At 34.4% G+C, this 17475-nt stretch overlaps 2 non-coding genes across 2 annotated transcripts; one reads left to right on the top strand and one right to left on the bottom strand.

Annotated features, from left to right (window-relative positions):
- The first annotated feature begins 8692 nt into the window (after positions 1 to 8692).
- On the top strand, positions 8693 to 8766 carry TRNAT-AGU (transfer RNA threonine (anticodon AGU)). Its single transcript has one exon. It is a non-coding gene; the product is annotated as a tRNA-Thr (tRNA).
- Positions 8767 to 16203: 7437 nt separating this feature from the next.
- TRNAT-AGU (transfer RNA threonine (anticodon AGU)) lies at positions 16204 to 16277 on the bottom strand. The gene has a single exon. It is a non-coding gene; the product is annotated as a tRNA-Thr (tRNA).
- Positions 16278 to 17475: the final 1198 nt, after the last annotated feature.

Below are 17475 nucleotides of genomic sequence, written 5' to 3'. Positions count from 1 at the left end.
CCTGCTTTCGGCAAACAAGTGTTGCCCATCTTTACACTTGGCTGCACCGCGCTGATGAGGCCAATAGCCAGAAACACGTGTCCGCGGTTTGCCCCTATTTTTTGAGTGTTGTGGCCACGAATTATTTCATTCTTGATTTATATATATATATATATATATATATATATATATATATATATATATATATATATATGTTAACTCGAAGATTCTCACGGATAAAGTATGATGAGCTGTTTTCTCGGGTTTCGCTCCGTGTTCTGTGTATTTTCTCCCCATAAGGATTATTTTCACAACGTTTCGGCAAAGTCTCATTTGCCATCTTCTGGTGATGCCTGGTTATTTTCAACTAGACTTCTAGTCTATTTTCAACTAGACTTCTAGTTGAAAAAAACCAGACATCACCAAAAGATGGCAAATGAGACTTTGCCGAAACGTTGTGAAAATAATCCTTATGGGGAGAAAATACACGGAACACGGAGCGAAACCCGAGAAAACAGCTATATATATGGTTTCCCAATATTATTGCCAAACGTTCATTTTTTCTAGATATTGGGTATGTGTTTCCCGGAAAACGTGAGGATTGGTATCACTCCAACAACGGCAATTCTGTCTGCGGACATTGCCGTTAATGAAATGTACATTGGTCTCTAAAACAAATATTTTGGAGATTGCCTTGCAATGGTTTCTGTCTTGATTTCGCAGAATTCTGTTTTTAGATCAGGGTCATTTTCAGTTAATTGGTGTACCATTTTAATTATCTATGAATGATACCTATTCCTCTTCAAAAGTGTCCACACAGTAGAAGGAGACACCTTACAAACATTGGCGACGAAATAAGTAGACTATTCAGGATTTACTACCATCTCACCAATTATTTTCACTTGCTGTTCTTCCGGAATGGACGGATGACCTAGGGGCTTTTTGTTATGTACACTATCGATAGTTGTGAATTTGGATACAAGTTCCCTCAAATATTTTCTACAGATAGGACTATTCGGAAACATTTATTGAAAATCCTCTCGGTTTTAGATATTGTTGACGTGGTACCTTTCTACCAGTAAAACCGAAAACTAAAAGATAATATTCCAACTGAACAATGATGTTCATTGTCGTATTGACATTTTTTGTGGTTTTTATAAACAAAAAATAATCTTAACAAATATCATCGGGTCGTTGAAATTACCATATGGCAGATAAAAAGAAATATTTCTAGAAATATCGATATTAATGTGTTTGTCTTCAGGAAATTATTAAATGTTTCGCCATTTTGTAGTAGGATAAGATTTCGACTTCATATTCTAGGGTTGTGAAGTAATCATCAGGCGATTTGAAATGATTTGTTACAAGAATCCTCTTTCCATTTAATTTTTTTTCCAGATGGCGCCCAGTCGCCATTTTGAAAGTTTTATCTGTCAATTTCATTTCAAAATGAAGTACTCATCCATCAGCTTCATTATCCCAAATTTCAATTCCGTTCAAAAAATTAAATGGAGGCATTGAAGAAATGCACTGTATATGTTGGGTTATTAGCTTAGTTATATGATCTTTATTATGTTCATGAAGTTATGATAATACGGCCAGTATTGCCGGGTCATTTGCTTAGTTAGCAATTTTTTTTCAGATAAACAGTAGGGGAGACCGGGGCAAGATGAAGTTCGGGGCAGCACGGGAAGTAAGCTTGTGTGCGTGAATAGTAATCGTGTTCGGAGCGGCGACAGCGCCATCTGCACGAACTTCACTCTCCGCTAGTGTGTCCAAGCAGAGCGAACAGTTTAGAACTCGTTTTTGCGTTGCAGAGAGAAAAAAGTGATATTGCAAGTGTTTTTACGCGATATCTGATTCGAAAACTGATGTACAGAAATGTAAGTACCTGTGTTAATGTATTATTTCAATCACGAGCTTATTATAGTAGTCCAAAACATTAAATTCAAACCAGATTTTTTCGCTGGTAAAGTTTGAGGTTAGAATTGCGTCATCTTTTTTACCTACGTGTGGATCGGGGCATAATGGGATACTATCCCGTTTTGCCCCGCCCTTGTGATTAAAATAACATTTTCTATGTACTGATAATCAAGTGACTGAAAAAGATAAAAAACAAATGAAGAAACCTGGAAAAAAGACTGCAAAGATGATTAAAAAGACAACTGACAAGGAAAACCTGCAGAAAAAGCGACAAACCAAAAGGTGCAAAAAATAAATACATAGTATTTTTCTGTATTTATAGTCATTCAATAGTTATTATAAAAAATGAACCGATTCATGAGTAGATGCCAACTCTCACACAATAGGAGAGTAGCTTAAAAGCCAAAACATGAGGAGATCTACTGCAAGAACTGTGGACCTGGCAACACCGAACATGGCGCTTTTATCTTGAGAATCTTCATCTGCAATGGATTGATTAGTAATATTCCATGGTAATATTACATTATCAATACCAGATCACGTCAATAATACTGAATAAATGAAGAGAAACATTTTTGGTTGTTTAATGAGAGGTGGATTGTAATTGATTTTGTGAAAAAAGTATTTAAAAAATCACCCATAGAGTTGAAAGGATAAGTGAATTTTTGCCTTGAATATTAAAATTAAAACAAAAATGAATAGATAGTAAGGTTATAAAAATTGATTTTAGGGATTTCCCTAATCTACAAAATGGGAAGAATCATATATTATGCACAATCTTGTAATTGATCGGTGGACCAGTTTGTAGATAAGTTCATCATTATCATTGCAAATAGAATAATAGAATATATAAATTTAATGAATACAACACGATAAGAAAAATGAATATGACGAAATATATTTATTACGTAATGGAAAGCAGTCTATTTGTGAATGTATTCAAAGTTGATATACCTGGTGGCACCTGTAATAGGTATTTTCAGATTTTATGGTGAACTACTTGTTGCCTGCGGGTTCACTCGCATATAATTTGGTTTGTCACATTGAGTTTTGCGACATACTTTCAAAGAAATACTCACAATATGTCTTCATTAATCCAACTTCAAAAGTGACGAAATTTAATAAAATGTGTGAACCCCTATTTTCACTGATGAAATCTAATGGAACAAGTAGCCTAGCTACTTGCCGGACTGTTTCTGGACCATGAAGTTACCATAAAATTCGATCTTGAGCCTACAGAGAAGATGAGTGTCGACTGAACGACCTCAATTATTTTCTCTGTAATATCAGACCGAGAGTTGGAGCTTCTCAGTACTCCACCTCTTTTGTTTACATTAACCACTAACCTAGATTAAGGTACACAATTAAAACAATTATTTTTTTAAAAATCGTAGTACCTTAAGAGGTACTAGGCTACATATGTAATACTAATTTACCAACATTAATAGATAATAAACGTATTCGATCGATCGATATACAATAACTTTCTTTCCATATCGGTTATTTTTGCAGCAAGTCAGAATAATAATTGAAATAATTCAATAATCAATTCAACCAAATACCCCTGCCTTTCGAACAAAGCGCAGGTTAAAATCAATAACAAAACTCTCTATGATAATGAAAAACCTATCAGTGACTTCCAATCGGATACAATACCTAAATAATCCATTGAAATCCAAGGAGTTCTTATATTTTTGTCAAAATATAATTCACTTGATTACCAAAAGTGAGGTTATGCATGAAGTACAATTTTTCTCGGAACACGGAATACAGAATATCACAGAATGAATGGGTATCTGGTAGTTTTCTCTATGTTGGTGATGAATATTCCCACAAACTTTGAACTCACCCCAACTGTCCATAATGTAACTGAATAAGTTTATCCTAATAAAAGGAATTTTATGCATTTATACAAAGAAAAAATATAAAAACTGAACTTAGGAGTAATAGGAAATAAGACCAATGCATCTTGCATAAATGAAGAAAATAAAAGTCGATAATTTCTAGAAAATTGTCCACTTTCAACATCACATTTACACCTCCCATAATTAACCCGCATGTGGCTACAAGAAGGTTAATAACACGAAAGTTCGCAGTATAATAACAGGAAACGTAGATCGAGAATGTTACATTTACATCTTCTCAGAAGTATTATAATTTTTTCAGAGAAAACATGGCGCAATTCTCATGAAAATACTATATTCTCTTGGAAGTCCAGTCTAGAGCGGATTCCAAGAAAATATGAGGCCACAGAATAATGAATGGAATAATAAACTTTGGAAATTTTGATACTTTACTGATTGTAACCCTGCATAACATTTTTTACAACTTTGACAAATGAATGTGTTACACAGGGGGTTCACGCATGGGGTCAAAAAAGTACAATTGGATTTTTTTTGTGAAAGAATCAGATTTTGCCGTAGTACTGATCTGACAAATAACAGTTAACGAAATGTGACAGGCCAAAAAGACACCTCAGAATATTCAACAATTTTTGAACACTTTGTTTTGTGTCTTTGTTTCTCCAATGAAAAAAATATATAAATGAGTTTTTGGCCATAGAGGAGTTAAATTCGAGATGATTTCGGAGCTGGTAATTTCAAGCCTATTGATTAATTTTTTCAATTCAAATGGGTTATGTTGGCTTTGAGGACCGCTGTAGTTTCTGGGTTTTTCGGATACCTACACCTGCAACTTGAAAAAACTCCATAAGAAAAAGTCCAACGGTGTTCAGTTTGTCCACATACCCATTCATCCAGATATGGACCTCATCGCTAAAGATGATTTTACGATGAAAAATAGCGTCAGTTGCCAACTGCTCCAGAGACCATTCTGCAAACACCATCATTGTCTATGGTCGTTTATCTTCAGGCAATAAGGTAAGTATTTTATTCCGGAACATTATAGGTCCGCACTTGTGGATGACAGTGTTTAATGTAAGTGCAATTGTCCATGTTACCTGTTGATAACGTAGCTTTCTGAAGAAGAAATTAAAATTCAGTCGAGTAGTCTGTTAGTTTATCTGTTACAATATTACAAAGAAACTTACAAAAAAACGAATATATCTCTCTGTAATATCGAATCAGATAATGTAAAAATGTCCAAATTTCAGAACTAAAATGAAACAACGAAAATAAACCATATAAACGTCATCAGACAAGGGCGATATGTAGTTCAACGTCCTGTATATTCGCAGTTATCCTTGGATTTCAATCCTACCTAGCGAAGTCGAGTAAAAACATATGAAACAATTGAGCAATATCCGGAGAATGCCTGCTATGTACTAGTCGGTTTCAAGTGGAGACGAGCACCCCACCGCACACGAAGAGACGAAGATCTTCACGTCTTTGCTGACATACTTGGCCTCCACCGCAGTATTTCGAGACATCGTGTTTCTTTGTGCTCAAACGGGATCATTAGAGTTAGGAGCTAGACTATTCCTTGACGGAAAAGATGCCAACACGAAAATGGAATCAATCATTACAACTGATTTGTTGTGTCGATATAGAAAAATGAATATTCATGTATAATTTATTTTTTTTTCATGAATAAAGTTCAAATTGTGGTAAAAGTCACAGGTGTGTGCAGGAATTGATGACAACGTCAAACTCAACTAGTGGTCAATTGGAAATGCTAGATTAAGTAAGACGTTACTATGAGATTCTGAACATTGTAAAAAATAACTCACTGAATTGATTATATATTGAGAACTACGTGGGTCCGATTTCACTTATAATCTTCAACCTACCAATTCTATCATACACTTCATATATATCCCGTTTTTTTTAGACGATCCAACTACTGCTATCTTGGAAACAGTAAGAACTACACGGCCGGTTGAATTGGAAAAAAGTTTTCTATTTTGAGAACTAGGATACTTTTTTCTTAGATTGAGAATATCAGTGGGTGTTTTTGAAATATTCGCCAAAGACTAGATTCGTCTAATTTCGTTTGTTGACTCTGCCGCCTCTATATTTCAAATGATACAAAAAAACAGAGGAGCTTTCAATACTGTTTTATATTATTATAATCTGAAATAAACCAGATTCAGCTTTTACATAGCTGTATTTCCCGACGTTTATCGGGAATATCCATAAGATATCCAAAAACTGGATATTCTTTCCAGGAAATATTTTTGACATCCATAAGATATCCAAAACAGATAACCATAAGATATCCAAAATTGAATATCCATAAGATATCTAAAAACTGGATATTCTCCCGAGGACATATTTCTGACATCCATAAGATATCTAAAACAGATAACCATAAGATATCCAAAATTGAATATCCATAAGATATTGAAAAACTGGATATCCTCCCAGACATGACTGGATATTATCTAAAGGACTTATTATTATTTTTCTGATATGTACTTTTCACCAATATTTACCAATTCTCTGCTCAAAAACCACTGATCTACCATGCAGTTCTTGTCAAACAGCTGTAGCAACACTGTAAGTGCAACTGATCATGCCGTTTGACGTTTCATGTTGCATGTTGGTTGAATTGCCTGGTCAAACGTCAAAGACTGGGAAAAGAGACACGTGTGGTCCGTAGTTTGTGAAGTACCTAGTGTTTTTATTAGTTGTTATGATCCCATTTAGATGTTTATTTGAATCGGTGTTTGATTTGTAAATCTTATTAAAAGCACTTCGAGTAGTGATGATATCACTGATGCCCAACCTAGTGATGATGTCTTGTCTGTCAGAATTGATGAGGCAAATACCCAAGGCATTATAATTACCCCTTCTAACTGACTGTTTGTGGATGGTGTACACATCATCAAAGGTTTTGTCTATGTTTTTGGTAATTCTTCTTTTATGGAATCGGTATTTTTTGTTTTTCCAAACTGTTTGGTGAAGAAAAGGCTGTAAACAATTAATCACTGTAACACATATTAATTTGTTAACTAATGAAGTTGAGGGAATGTTTGATTGAGCATATTTAAATATGCTGTATCCTTTTTTTTTTTTGGGGAAATATTTTTTTTGCAGAAGCTGCTGACATTTGTTGCGTATCAGAAAACAAAAAATCTACAGAAGATGCTATCAAAGCATGGCTGAGAAGAGCTAAGGAGAGACATATTTCATCACTGAAGAAAAATGTTAGTGTAGAAGAAACCCAAAACAGTGTTTTATTCTACCCATAACAAAAATATAATGAGTTTTTAAAGTTATTTCAGTGATACTGTTTACCAAAGTTTAATTAGTTTTTTAAATTATTTTTCGTCATTTTCTTTCCAATGTTCTTTATTAGATAGGATAATTTCTTCATTTCCATGCTACTGTTTTCAAAACGAGTTTTTGTTAGTATATCATTTTTCTAATGGATTTTGTTTGTGCTGAATAATATGCAGACTAATATTATTTTGTACTGAAGAATATAGACTGATATTTTTGGATAAGTTTTTTTTGAAAAACTTGAACCTTCATATAAAAGATGGTTTATAATGTTGAAAATCATAAAATGATTTCTATTCAGTTGCTCTACAAATTATGGTATACTAGGTCCTCGAAAAACAAATGAACCATTATATTTTTTTAACTATTTTATATCTCCAGTATTGAAGTAATATGTTTGCGTTATTCAATACTATATAGAATACTGAGCTTGTTGAACTGACAGTTTAAATGAAATGTTAACACAAATACACTTGAATCAACATTATATATTGTTCTTTTTAACTGCTGCTGATAGCAGATATTTATATATGAGCTTTTCGTACTAAAATTTACTGTCGAATAACATCCCATAATGTTTTAATCTATTATTAGGAAACACTCGTCACCTATTTTCCCACACATATCGACCAAAATCAATTATAACAATATAAAATATACACGTCCATGAAGGATATCTTATAAATGTCCACGGAGAACATCTCATGGACGTCCGTAATGGATATCTTATGGACTTAACTCACGAATACCCTATGGATGTCCATGGCAGATATCTTAAAGACGTCCTTTGCGGATATATTATGGACGTCTTTCACGGATATCTTATGGACGTCCAAGTTGGTGGACTGAGGATATCTTATGGATGTCCATGAGATATCCTTTGGATATAAATTGGATATATAATGGATATCCATCGTACATCCATAAGATATTCGTTGTTGTATGGGTAAGTTCATTACTACTACTTGATACATTTTTTTTCAATATGTGTTCGAATTTTGACAAATATTATGCCGTATTTTGTGGGTGTAACAAATACACCTCCACTCCAAGGTTAATTGAGACTGGAAACTTGCTTTTTATGTCATCACCCTGAATAATATAATATGTTTCCTGATTTTGACATGAGTAATTCTTGGAAAAAATTGGTAAATGTCGCGAAATTACATCAAATCAATTATTTTATGTAATAAATTACGGAGTTTGAATAGATCTGAAACTCATTTCCTTTCTTTGAAGCTGATTAATAAAAGTTTGCTTTTAAATGTGTTTGTATTATTATTTAATTTTCCATAGGAAATTGTTGCTATTTTAAATGGGCCCAAAATTGACTTGAGTCATTCATCATTTTGTAATTCATATCTCATATCCAATAGCAATTATTGAATACTTATGAAAAAGTACCTACTATTTTTAAGAAAGATATGTTTTTTGTAAAAAAAATCTTTAGGTTTTCACCAATATATAGAGAAATATGAACCTCTCCATTGAGTACTCCTTCAAAAATATTGTATGCATTATTCGAGAAGCCTAAACCCCTTTAGAATAGTTTCAATAAAATTGTATTATTGATTTGGATATTAGTTTTAGCTTTCCTCTGATAACAAGGCGCCGTGGCTTAGTTGGTTAAAGCGCCTGTCTAGTAAACAGGAGATCACGAGTTCGAATCTCGTCGGGGCCTCGAGTTTTTTTTTATTTCATACTAATGAATAATCGAACTTTCAACTTCTTTCTTACATTTTATCAATTAAAAATTATCTAAAAATCAACTTTTTTTCTCTTAACAATCATGAGAAGTGATATTTCCAACTGAGACAAAAAAATCCTCATTTATACTGGGAAAATGTGTTTTTCAAGTGGCATAATCGACGGATTGCATCAACGGTGTTCATTAAAAATATTTTTACTTTCGTAATTCCTCTGTCAATTATCAACAAATGTAGAAAATTTTCAGGATTATAACATTAATTTAATTAGAAATGTAGATCATATGTACTTAGATTATAATATTTTCTGTATTGCAAAAAAGAGTGAATTTCAAAGCATATTCAGTAGTTTCTTTTCAGGCAGCCACCTTGGGTGCCTTTCGGGAACAAGAAAAAAATAAATAAAATAGGCAGGCCCCGGCGAACTTTGAAATCGTTATTTGATGTTCACTAGAATCCAATTTTATCAACAAATTCAAATTCAAAATTTTTATTGAAATATTCAGAGTCTAATTGCATCTTCAGTGAAGAAAAAAAATGGGAAACAGGAAAAAGGAAGTCTGTTGTCAGATCAAACCTCAGGAGAGGAAGGCAGGGAAGAACACTTGGCGAACAAAGAGTGCAAACTTTCACGGTGGAAGATAACTGTGTTGAATAAATTTTCCGGATCTGTTGACCGTAGTCTGCAGATTTTTTTGTCTGGCGTTTCGTCTACGCCGGCGGTAGACATTATCAAATGCGATGAAACAACAGTCGAAGAGCTCCAGCTGCCCTCCTATACTAGAGTACTTCGTCTGTTGCATCATCGCTTTTGAGAATGTCTACCGCAGTTGAAGACGAGACGTCGGGCCTAAAGACCTGCGGACCACATCAAACAAATCTGGAAAATAGCTTTGAGTCAATTCTCTGTGATGTTGGCAGGCTATTTCTCCATTTCCTAGATGCAGCTGATTTCAATTCAGAGCGTAGCTGAACTCTTCACCATAAGCTTGAAGATAACATAAATATTTAGTACCTACTTTGTTTTCGACATAATCTTGAATACAAATTTCGTCATTTCCAAAACTAACTCAGAAAATCGAAACTATGGAAATTGGGAAAATATTCCAGTTGGAAATGGTAATAATACCGGTTTAGAGAAAACATTTCTAACATTTTTTTTCAATAACTTATGTGAGGGCAGTTTCAATGCTGAAAACTATTAGTTTTTATATAATTAAACTATGCAGGCTCATCTGGAAAAAAATGGTTGTAGACGTTGTAGAGTAGACGACACCTTCATAATATGGAACCATGGGAATGCAGAACTAGACACTTTCCTGAAGCACATCAACAACGTAAGTCCTTCCAACACTTTCACGATGGAGAAGGAAGTCCACAACGAATTACCTTTCTTAGATTTTTTTATTGAAGAGGACCGACACTAAATGGGAAAAATCTGTATATCGAAAACCCTCTCACACAGGACAGTATCTTAACCAGAAATCCAACCACCATCAATGGACTAAGAGAGGAATCATCAAGACTCTACTAGACCGTTCTTTCGGGCTCTGTAATACAAAGGAAGGTCTCGAAAAGGAACTAGTCATCATCAAAAATGACCTTCAATGGAATGGTTACCCCAGATTGATGGTAGAACAGGCTCTAGCTAGAAGACAGCAAGAGCTCCACAAGGAAGAGTAGCCGCCAACCAGTACTTGTACTTCCCTACATCAGAGGATTATCGGAAAGGATAAGAAGAATTGGGTCCAAGTTTAACATCAAGACCTGCTCCAGATCTGGGAACACTATCCGTAGCAGCCTCACGAAAACCAGGCCATCAAACGTGGACTGCGATTCCAAGAATTGCATTTACCGGATACATACATTTACATACATCAGTGAAACTAAGAGACCATTGAAAGTTCTCATTGCTGAGCACAAGAAACACACACAGCAGAAACACAACATAACATCAAGTAGACTCAAGTTGAAATTATCCACAAGGAGAAACAGTGGTTTAGGAGAAAATTCAAAGAAGCCGCGTATATGTTATCCAACAATGCATTGGCATTTAGCCAACTAGCGTGGAGATACGTAACATATGGAAACCTCTAATCAGGCGGAAAAGGACCAACTCCCGCCAAACGGTCATTTCTCGCTAAAACCAATGAAGCGGAGAGAGGGAAGAGGTGATAGATAAAAGCACTCGAATGACCTATCAATAGTCAGATCTCGGAGGAATAAGTCCAGTTATCACCCGAAGACGATTGTGGATACTAACAATCGAAGCGTCGTGAAGTAACTTGGTTAGGAATCTATTAATTTTTAATTTTTATTTATTGTTAATAATATTTTTAATTTTCAGCTTGTATTATTATTAATTTTTTTATGTTATTTTGTATGGTATTTCTTTGTAATTTCAGTTTTTTGTATAATAAAATTTTTATTTTTTCGGTTAATCTTTTTAAATTTTTTACAGATATTCAGGGATTTCAAATCAATTTATATCATATGAGACAATGGAAGTCGGAAATGATGAAATACACCACGAAACATTGTCAACCACTTTCAAACAGTGACACTATTTTTGTTATTTTCAAAACATTGGATTGAAAACAATTTTTGTTTTGATTTTACACTGCTTCTTGATGGGAAAAAATACCGTTCAAGGGAAGCAATGGATTGAAAAGTGTTTTAAGGACTCCACACCATCAGAAACAACAATTAAACGTTGTTTTGCTGACTTTAAACGTGTTCGTAGTAACACCGATGATGCTGAACACAGTGGACGTTCAAATGAGGCAGTAACACCAGAAACCATAAAAATAATCCACAAAATTGTTTTGAATGATCAAAAAGTGACATTGTAAAGATATCAAAAAAACATGTTGGCTTAATATTGCATGAGCATAAATTTGTTTCATCAAGACAACGTGCCGTGTCACAAATCAATCGAAACAATGACAAAACTACATGAATTGAAATTCGAATTGCTCCCACATCCACCGTATGCGACAGATTTGACTCCCAGCGACTACTCGCTGTAGGCAGATCTCAAAAAAATGCTCATCGGCAAAAAATTTCGCTCTGATGAGGAGGTTATTGGTGAAACTGAGACTTTTTTTGAGGCAAAAGATAAATTGTTCTACAAAAGTGGTACTGAAATGTTAGAGCGGCGCTGTAATGATTGTGTGGCTCTTTATTAAGAAAATATTTGTGAATGAAGTCAATTTTGATACAAAAAACACGTCTTCCTTCTTAGGTCCGGGACTTTTCAGTCCATGTGTGCGATATATAAAAACAATTTGACCGTTTCCTCTTGGGCAACCCTGTATAAAGTGTGGCTTCTCTCTTAACATCTTTGGCTAAAAATTCATGAAAACTTAACCCAAATGCAATCGTTTCAACGGTATGAAGTAGACCACCGTGCGAGCATTAAAAGAGAAAAAATCAAGTTTGAAATTGTTTGATTGAAGTCCAGATATTCTAAAAATGGGGAGAAACAATATTTTGTTTCAAGAAAAACTCTGTTCTACGTTCAAAACCAAACGACCAGTGAACAATTCTGTTAATATTGCATCAGTATATTGGACAAACAACCTTTTTCTGATAAGTCTAAGTCTATAGCACATTATTTTGTGCTAATTAAATGCCAACAAAGCATTGCTGTTTTGCGAATTGTACGTCGGATAATTGATATCTGGAAAAAAAAGTGTTTTTATACCATTTATAAAACCTCATAGTAATGAGGTAAGATGTAAGAAATGGATACATGCTTCGAGTAGAGTGGATTTAACAGTGCAAAAAATAAATAAATATTCATATGTATGCTCTAAACATGAAATGAATAATAAATTTTTCATAGTTAATTACCATTGATTAACGCTCCATATTGGCTCCTCATCATGGAGGGTTAGAATATGATATATTTAGAAAAGAAACAAGCACGTACAGGTATATTCCTGACAGTTCACATCACTGTAGACAGCACAAATGTGCTGGGTTGAATTTTTTAGTGCATCGTCTTTTGACTTTCCCTCTAACACATGATAGGTTCACAAAAGAAAGACGTACAGTATAGGAAATAGCAGCCACTAACGGTTTCTCGAGGGGTATTGTAGATGACATAATAAGGAAGAAGATGTTTAAGTTAAGAATGAATGAAATCTCGACTTTCAGGAAGGACAAAAACCATAAATACATCTCAGTTCCATACCAACTTTGGAAAGATTTTTAAGGAACTAGGTATGAAGGTGGTTTTTAAAATAAGTCATACACTACAGAGCCTTTTGGGAAGTCCAAAAGACAAAGTCGAGAATTCGGAAAAGTCTGGAATTTACGAAATTGAATGTAAGGACTGCGATGCAAAATATTATGGACAGCCAAAAAGATCTATTAAAGTAAGATACACCGTGTCCGTAAAGTATGGAACAAATTCATTTTTAGCTAAACAGGTCATTTTAAGAAATAATCCTGAAACACGTCGATTTTTGATGTTAATTTACCGTATTTTAAATACGGTAATATACAGGGTGAATTACGTTCGAGTAATGACGTCACCATCATTTTTTTTAAGTGAAACACCCCCATTTTGTCTCAATTTTCGGATTACTCTAGCTGAGCTGATTCCAAAAATGTATCACATGTTGATTCCAATTGGTACAGGGTGGACAAAAATACAGTAGTTGTATGTGTGCTAATAAAGTAACGCGTAAAATTCTTTATTAGGTAAATTAACAATATTATCAAAAATACTTATTGTCTATAGGCAATTGGTTCAAATGTAACACTCCGTAGTTTGCTACATGTTTAGAGTAATAAAAATGAGCTGTTTCCCAACATGTTTGGTACTTGTGGTCTAGCAGACAGAATATGAAAGAAATTATTTCTTATCTGCATTTATAAAAAACATAGTCGTCTAGTTTTTCGTGAAATATCATTATTTGTTTAGTAATTTATTGATGTTCAGTGACAGTTTAGTACTACAATATTTTTGGTATTCGTGAATATTCGAATAATTGCTTAGATTTAATTGGAAGTAGAAATGGAGTTAAGTGTAAAACAAAGAATTGAAATACTTATGATGATTGGGTATGGAGACAGATCGCGAACTCAGATGGAAGTGTGCAATTTGTTTAATGATAAATATCCAGAAAGACCTATAACGCGTTCAACAGTCAGCAAGCTGGAAACTAAATTTCGAGAAACTGGTACGGTTGCAAATGTACACAAATCAGGTCGTCCCCCTGCAAATGCTGATACAGCATTAGATGTTTTATTGAGTTTTGAAGAAGATGCGCACACTTCTGTTCGTGAAGTTAGTCGCGAAATCGGTGTTGACAAAACAACGGTACACAAACTATTGAAGCTTGAAAAATGGCATCCTTGTAAAATCAAACTTGTGCAAGAATTAAACGAAGATGATCCCGATAGACGACTCCAATTTTGCGAAGAAATGATGGATGAATGTCACCGAGACCTTCTCTTGATACAAAACATTATTTTTTCTGATGAGTCCACTTTCACGTTAAATGGTGAGATTAACCGTCAGAATTGTAGATACTGGGCAAAAGAAAACCCCCACTGGATGCGTGAGCATCATACACATTACCCTCAAAAGGTAAATGTATGGGCTGGAATTGTACGAAATCGAATTATTGGACCCTACTTCATCGAAGGTAATTTAAACGGGGCAAAGTACCTTGAGTTTTTAAGGGGGTATCTCGTACCTACTTTACGTAATTTATTTCCCAGCAGACGTAATCCTGGAGGTTTTGATGAAAGTTTATGGTTTCAACAGGATGGTGCACCTCCACATTATGCTGTAGATGTTAGAAGGTACGTAGATGAATTTTTTCCGAACAGGTGGATTGGTAGACGTGGACCCACTGAATGGCCAGCGAGGTCACCAGATTTAAATCCTTTGGAATATTTTCTGTGTGGCCATCTGAAGAATGTTATTTATAAAACGAAACCAGCAAATATTGAAGATGGTACAAGTGAAAATTCGAACAGAAATAAACAATATTACGCAAGAAACCATACACAAGGTTCAACAAGAATTTGTACACCGTTTGGGTTACTGTCAAATACAGCAAGGGCTGCATCAGTTCGAACATTTAATATAAAGTCATGTATTCCGGTATATTCTGTCCGCTAGAATTTTTTTTTTGATAATATTGTTAATTCACCTAATAAAGAATGTTACGCGGTACTTTATAAGCACACACACAACTACTGTATTTTTGTCCACCCTGTACCAATTGGAATCAACATGTGACATTTTTGGAATCAGCTCAGCTAGAGTATTTCGAAAATGAGACAAAATGGGGGTGTTCCATTAAAAAAAATACGGTGACGTCATTACTCGAACGTAATTCACCCTGTATATTAGATTATTATTTTAAAATACGGTAAATTAACATAAAAAATCGACGTGTTTCAGGATTATTTCTTAAAATGACCTGTTTAGCTAAGAATGAATTTGTTCCATACTTTTCGGACACAGTGTATAAGGAACACATAGCACACTTAAAATATGGAAGATCTGAAAAACCAGCAGTCGCCCAAGATATTTTGCAACAAAACCATTCCATAGACTTCATTTCATTAAGATTAGTTAGACAAGTTAACAACAACAGGCAACTAGATGAGAATAGGAAAGTGTAGAAATAAGTAAACAAAATAATATTATGAATAACGATGACAAACAATAACAAACGATAACAAGAATAAATTTGGATAGGCAATATTGTGAAATTAATTTTTATATAGCTGAAAATTGTTTTATATAAACATATATTGTAAAATAATAGATAAGGCAAAATTGTAAAATTAATTTAGGTTGGTATACCTGTATGAGTGGTACGCCTGGATGGTTGACCTGTATGGGATACCTATATAGCATAAATAGGGTTAGCTTCGCATTAGTTTCTAGTTTTATTCTTCCTCTTTGAAGATGATCACTTGGTGACCGAAACACGTGTCGAGGTGTTAAAAATAACGATTTGGTGTTGAGAAAAAACTATAGTAATGAACATTGTTATCCTCTACAGTTGCAAATTTTAGTTTTGCTGCAGGAAAATTTTCTTCTGTTAAAAACATTCTTTTTCAATTGTACTTTACCATATGTTCATATGAGGATTAGGCAGTGTTTGTCCCTACCGAACTACTAGCGCTGCTAGTGGGTGATTTTTCGTACTTCAGGAAAAAAGTTTTTAACTTATGCGGACGCAAACAGATAAGCGTTATAATTGTCAATAAATTGATACAAAAATGAGAAATGCTATGCATCTTATCGTTGTCCGGTGCATTTGCTTTAGGTCACTCAAATCAATTACAGATCGTAAATTTTGTTTTATTATTTATTTATCTATACAGTGAAAGCATTATGTTATGACCCAAAAAAATAAAATGAAAAAAAAGTGACGAGGCCCCGACGAGATTCGAACTCGTGATCTCCTGTTTACTAGACAGGCGCTTTAACCAACTAAGCCACGGCGCCGTTGGACATTGCTGCGATTTTAAACTTTATAGAAAGCAAATGAAAGATACAACAGTTCACATAGGAGAGTTCAATTTGAAATTAAATGTTTTCTCTCTTTCGAAATTTTTTTGTACAGAGATGGAGAAGTGAAATGGCTGCGATTAAATCAAATAAGCGAATGAATGTCATAACGTACTGTCATCGAGACGTGAGTAGATTCAACTCATCCATGACATACAGTCATAATGTTATGAATTAATTGAGTGCCTTATTCCGAAAAATCATTGTCCGCCATTGAGGGTGACTGTTTTCATGTAAGTGAAAGAAAACTTCTCACATATAGTCAGTGGGCATACTTGAAGACTAGCTATAAATCAAATCATCTAAAAGAACAATTCGTTAAGGCCAGTCTCAACTCCCTACAGTGTAGGTTATTGGACTGACACCTATCAGAAAACAACTACTCCCCTGGCTTATACCACGAAGGCCGTTGGATTGAATTCGTCAGTGCAGGAATCTTCACTGAAGTCATTCCTGCATTTGCTGTTGGCGATACACCTGCGGGAATCTATTTTCAATTATTGGAACACACTTGCAGACCGGTTGCGGACTGTTTGGCCACTCGTCAGTGCAAGATAGTGTCTATCATCAACATAGAGTCGATGGTTTCCGATAATTGATAATCGAGTTTCTTCAGAGGCTGAAGCGAACAACAAACAACAGGTTCGTCATCGCCCCATCTGCCTGTGAACGAGGTAACTAACCGTCCATCCGAAATTTTCTCAATTCCTTGTATTAGGAAAGAAAACTTCTCACATATTGTCAGTGGGCATACTTGAAGACTGGCTATAATTCAAATCGTCTGAAGGAACAATTCATTCAGGCCACTCTCAACTCCCTACACTGTAGGTTTAACTTACATGGACTTACCCCTAAAATAGATACATACTTTATTTAACTGCCTTTGTAGAAAACATTTGTAGTACGTCAGAGCACATATACATACGAGTACATAATGAGAGGGTACATTCATAGTGTTTATGAATCATTTACTAGAATTCCTCAGGTACAAATAAGGTATTCCAAGGAAACTGTAAGCTATCAGGATTGAAAAAAAGATTCGAGAATTCTACTAAAAATATTTTTCTTTTTTAGATCATGTATTCCATACTGTATATGTACATTCTGTACAAAGTTTGTGAAGGAAAATTTATTC

The sequence above is a fragment of the Leptinotarsa decemlineata genome, unplaced genomic scaffold (assembly GCF_025532065.1).
Source record: "Leptinotarsa decemlineata unplaced genomic scaffold, Ldec_3_MD MMD2_tig00002974_RagTag_RagTag, whole genome shotgun sequence".
NCBI classification, from domain to species: domain Eukaryota; kingdom Metazoa; phylum Arthropoda; class Insecta; order Coleoptera; family Chrysomelidae; genus Leptinotarsa; species Leptinotarsa decemlineata.
The sequence above is the reverse complement of the archived record's forward strand: the minus strand, read 5'-3'. Positions and strand labels throughout refer to the sequence as shown.